We start from the raw sequence: 5,190 nt of genomic DNA, 5'->3' as shown, positions 1-5,190 counted from the left end.
TAACTATATTATTCAGTTTATGATCCAAGCAAAAACAAATATAACTGAGTCTGTAGAGGTCTGACAGGTACCTGTTTGAGGGACACAGCTGCTAACCTCAGCTTGACCATGAACAAAACTTCTCCCTGCACTCTCACACATGAATTGGCACTCCACCATGGCTCCTTTATGCATAGCCCCTGCCACCTCAAATGCCCCCAGGCTCCACTCTGTCTTCCACTGTCCCACATATCCTAATGGTCAACCCCACCTCATTGTGCCCCAAACCCATGAGACCCCACCATCCCCCTCACATCACACTGAGTCCTACCCTGGCACCTCACTGCCCCCATGAATCCACCATAACCTGCGCAGTTCCATCCCCACCAAGCTCCAGCCCCCTGACCCTTCACCACTCTCCTCACAGCCCACTGAGCCCTCCCTTATCCCTGTAAGCATTCAAACCTCTCTACAGTCCCCCAAAACCTCTGTGCCCTCTTTGTCCACAATTCCTTTTGCTCCCAACCCCTCACACTCCATTTTAGCCCCATGCCCCTCACCTTCAGCCCCAAACCTCATCTGCCCCTTACCCCATTCCCATGGCACCCCAACCCCTCTTCACCCCACACCCTTCGACCGCACAGGACCCTAATGTCCTTGTTGCCCATGACCTGCCTCATGGCTTCCAGAAGTTTCCACTCTTCGAAAACCCTCACAACCTGTTCTGTCTGCCCCTCATGGCCTCTGACATTGGCTGCAGAGGGGTCAGGGTTGTAACTGCTCCCTGCCACCTGCTGCTCCCCTCCTCTTCCCCAGGTCAAATGTTTTCCATTAGAAAGCTTGTCTAACTTTATCCCAACTGCATAGTTGGTTCAATATCACCCTTAGAAATTCTTGCCTCCCATATAGTTTCTGGAGCATCATGGCTACAACATCATTTTAGGCTACCTAGATGTGAAAAGCAAAACATTCCACAGGAAACAAAATGGAGATCCAGAAAGTCTGTCCACACAAGACAAACTTCAGTTACACTGTCCCACCAGGCAAATCATGTAATCTTTTCACAGCAATATTTTACAGACTTGTTGATACATCTAAATATCGTAGTTTTATTTCAAGACTTTAGTTATCCTATAAATGTGTTTTAGTAGCCAAGTCTATGTGGATGCAAAATTCCATGGTGAAAAGAGTTAGCAGTTATATCAAATTGGTTGTATCAGAAGTTACATAGGAGTTATATCAGTTTTAGCTAAATATAGTGGACTCTAGTTCAGCAATTGATGTTTAAAATGTTTTAATAGTTTTCTTATGCTTGTTTTTTTCCAAATTAGAGGATCAAGTGTTTCCATTCTTATTCTTCCTTAGTCAAGTAAAATTTATGTCAACATTGCTGCAAATATTTTCCTCAGACTGATGGATTTGGCCATTAGAAAGAGAGGGAGACAGATGCTTTGTTTTATTTATATACATATGTTTTCTAACTATACAGAAAATGATAAAAAGGAAGCATTGTATTCATGTTTAGTGTCCCCACTGCGGGCCCCATCTTGTAAAGACTTGCACATGACAAACTTTAAGCATTGTCCCTGAATTAAATGAAGTGGGTTACTGTCCACAGAAAATAATCCCTATGGAGTAAGTAACAGAGACAATGTGACTCATTAGTTGTGGAACCTAACGAGAATTCAGTTCTTCTCAGGCACATTCCATTGGCCACAAACTCTGATGCCTTTTCCACTCCTCTGTCAAATCAACAGAACTGTAGCCCTCTCCCATGCCCTTTAGTATTAAATCTATAACAAACTACATGCAAGAGACAAAGAGAAAACATGAGTAAATATTTCAAGTAGCCATCTTGAATCATTATTTTTTACAAAATATTTTTATTTAAGCTTTTCAAATGGATGACTTCTTTTTAATTTGGCTCTAGTAGATATTAGCTAATATATTTGCTACAGGTATTCAAATGTGAAATGCTAATACTAAGTTTATTGAAGAAGACCATTGACATAATTTATTTAAGCTAAATAGCATTAGGTGTACTCCGGCTTCCACTTGATTCTAATCTGGTCATAAAGTCCAGTACAGCTCCACTTCTATTTAGGTAGCACTTATATAACTAAAATTAACATAAGGGGCACTTTGGGCCACTTACTTAGATTTTAGATCCTAACTTCCATCCCGCGTCTTGCCCTTCTGAGAATTCCATTTATCTTTGTTAGGTTCTATGATGATCCTAACCACCAAACACTAGTTCATGGTTCCTGCCCAGCTCCTATCTCCATCAGGGTGTTTCCACATGTAATCAGCATTAGACAGTATGAATAGATGACATTAGGGCAGGAGGCAGAACCTGAAGTCCTGTCCCTTTTGGGGCAGCATTGGAGATGTATATAGGGTGCACGTGGGTGCCCGTGCACCCCCCTGAGATTGGCCGTGGCCCCCCTGAGAGAAGCCCTGGTGGCGCTTCCAGTTTTGCAGCCAGCACTTCCGCCAGCAGGGGCGATCAGCCGCTGGGGGACCCCCCCACAGTCGGCAATCAGCTGCTGGTCCCAGTATTAGGAGGTACCAGTTGCCCATGTAGGGCAGTGTCCACCTCACTGAACTACCAAGCTCCCTTTGCCTTACCCTCTTTCTGGCCCTGCATTTCTTCTTCTCTTGATGCACAATGAACCAGCCTCAATGGGTGTGTGGTCTTGGTAATCCTAGTCCATGGCCTAGTAGTTAGAGCTCATTTCTGGATATTGGGAGGTTTAGATTCAAATATCCCAATTCAAATACATAGTAGCAAAGTGTGACCTAAGACCCTGGACAAATGCTTTTACCATAAGGCAAAGGAAAAAACTGTTACCCCAGTTTTTCTCCAACCTACATGATGTTATGGGTCCTAGGTATGACGGTAAACTGCATCTGACTAGAGGGCCTGGTAGGAACATGGTGGGGCTACTCGTGGAGGAGTAGCTTCTATAAATTATCACAATGTTGCAAGGTGAGCATAGAGCACCGCAAAACCCTAGATTCCACTGCTTTGTGTATATTCCTTGGCTGGAGTCAGACTAAGGGACATCACCCTGACAGAAATATTCCCTCACCGAGATGTTAGGCACTCAGCAGCAGCTCTTATCTGTTGCTCTCTGGCAGAGGAAACACTGAACCACTGAGGCACTGAGCATCTGGACTCAGTCTGACCTTTGGAATGGCCTTTGGACTCCGTCTCAGTGGTCTAAAGGGGGAGTGGTAGGTCTAAAGCAGTCTCCACTCCTCCATTCTCTTGCCTAGTGTGAGGGAGAGAAGGAGCCAGCAGGCTCCTTGGCTCCCAGACTGAGTGGAGGATCAGTGACCCCAGGTCCGCAGCCCCAAGGAGCCAGGCAGAAATCCCTCTTACCCAGGTGTGTGGAGAAAGGAGGGGCTGGTACTTCCGTCACCGGTATAAATGAGAGGCCAGGACCGACAAGCGGGAGCAACGCGGAACCGGAAGGAGGACGTGGAGCACGCTGGCTCACACTGCGAAGGACGCTGTGAGCAACGCTAAGTGCTGGTAGGAACCTCTGGCAAAGGGCAAAGCCCCAGCGGGGTTTTTGAACACAGTCTGCTGGCCCTTGCAGGGCATAGAACTGTTTATTTACCGCCCGGGAGTGGACAGAGCTCGGATGGAGCTGGGTACCGTAAAGCCCCTAATAGAAGGGCAGGATTGGACTCTGGGAACAGTAGTCCCTGTAGGGGTGCAGCTCAACAGTGAGCTTGAACTGTGACAAAGGGGAACTGATCAAGCCCTCCAAGGGGGCTCTTTGAAGGCCAAGAAGGGGGTTCGACCCCTCGGAGGGCAAGTGGGTATCGGAAGACAGCTGCAGACAGATGGAGCAGCCGCTCCGATCAAGGGAACCCTCTTGGTCGTAGTGTTTGTTTTGATTTTTATTTTTCTTTGGTGGATCATCTGAGTGGACGTGTGGATACGTAGCCAGACCAGACAGTCGGCCACCAACCCAGTAGAAGGGGTGAGGGTGTAGGGGTGGTGGAGCCCTCAGAAACTCAGGACCCACGGGATGCCGGTGAGACTCATAATTGGACTGCGCGCGTCGGACATCTGAACCAACTCCATTAACATCAAAGTCATGGCAGGCGAAGCATGTGACACCCCAATTAAAGGTGAGGATACACTAGGCAACGTGCAGGCATTGCCTGCACGGTCCACGGGCCTTGGTGATTACTCGACACCTAGGCATATGCATTGAAGATCTTGGTGCGATGATCTCAGGACTTTCAGCACAAGGTGTATAAGGAACCTGAGGCAGCTACTAAGACAGTCAAGCAGCCCTATTCAGGGGTGGCCTGCTTGCCTTTTGAGGAAGGCCCTAGAAAAGGAGGGCCAAAAAAGCCATGTCCTAACCCAATCTATCCTGGCCAAAATAAAATAAAATGATGCAAAAACTTGTAAGAAGCTGTGTTAGTCTTAAATTGGGCTTGTCTGCCACAAGCAGATTCAACAGGCACCTGACTAGACCTTTTACGCATATAACATCAGCCAGAGGATCAAGGGTAGCCAATATACGTGAAATTATGTACTTTCCCGGGGGTGGGGGGAGTAGGATTTAAGACCCATTTAAGTGGCATAAAATGCCATTTATGTTGCTAAAGTTACCTATATAAGTGCTTCTTGCCTGTCCAAAAGTAGTTACATTTGGCTCTCAGTGTGACAGGTAATTCTAAACAAAGTCAATACCAAAACTTCTGACTTTAAGTGAATACCAAGAAGAACCAGATGGGGCAACTGACAACTGATGCCTAGGAAAAAGCAAACTTGCTAAATGGGTACTCTGCATCAGTTTTTCATCAGCCCCATGGGACGGCCCTGCCCACTATAGGTCAGGGAGGCCCGGGTGAGGGAGATTCCTTGCCCTCCATCAAAGCTGACCTCATGAAGGAACACCTCGACAGGCTGGATACCTTTAAGGCCCTGATGCGTTACACCCAACGGTACTCAGGGAGCTGGCGAGCATCATAGCTCAGCCCCTGGCACAGATCTGTGAGTGTTCTTGGCGCTCTGGTGAAGTGCCCGATGATTGGAAGAGGGCCAATGTCATGCCTATCTTCAAGAAAGGGAGGAAATAGATCTGGCAAACTACAGGCCTATCAGCCTCACCTCTATCCTGGGGAAGGTTTTGAAAAGGTTATCAAGGAGGTCATCCTTAACAGACTAGCTGAAGGCAATAT

This window comes from Gavialis gangeticus, unplaced genomic scaffold, assembly GCF_001723915.1.
Source record: "Gavialis gangeticus isolate Ggan-Ray unplaced genomic scaffold, GavGan_comp1, whole genome shotgun sequence".
In the NCBI taxonomy this organism is placed as follows: Eukaryota; Metazoa; Chordata; order Crocodylia; family Gavialidae; genus Gavialis; species Gavialis gangeticus.
This window is presented reverse-complemented; position numbering follows the sequence as displayed.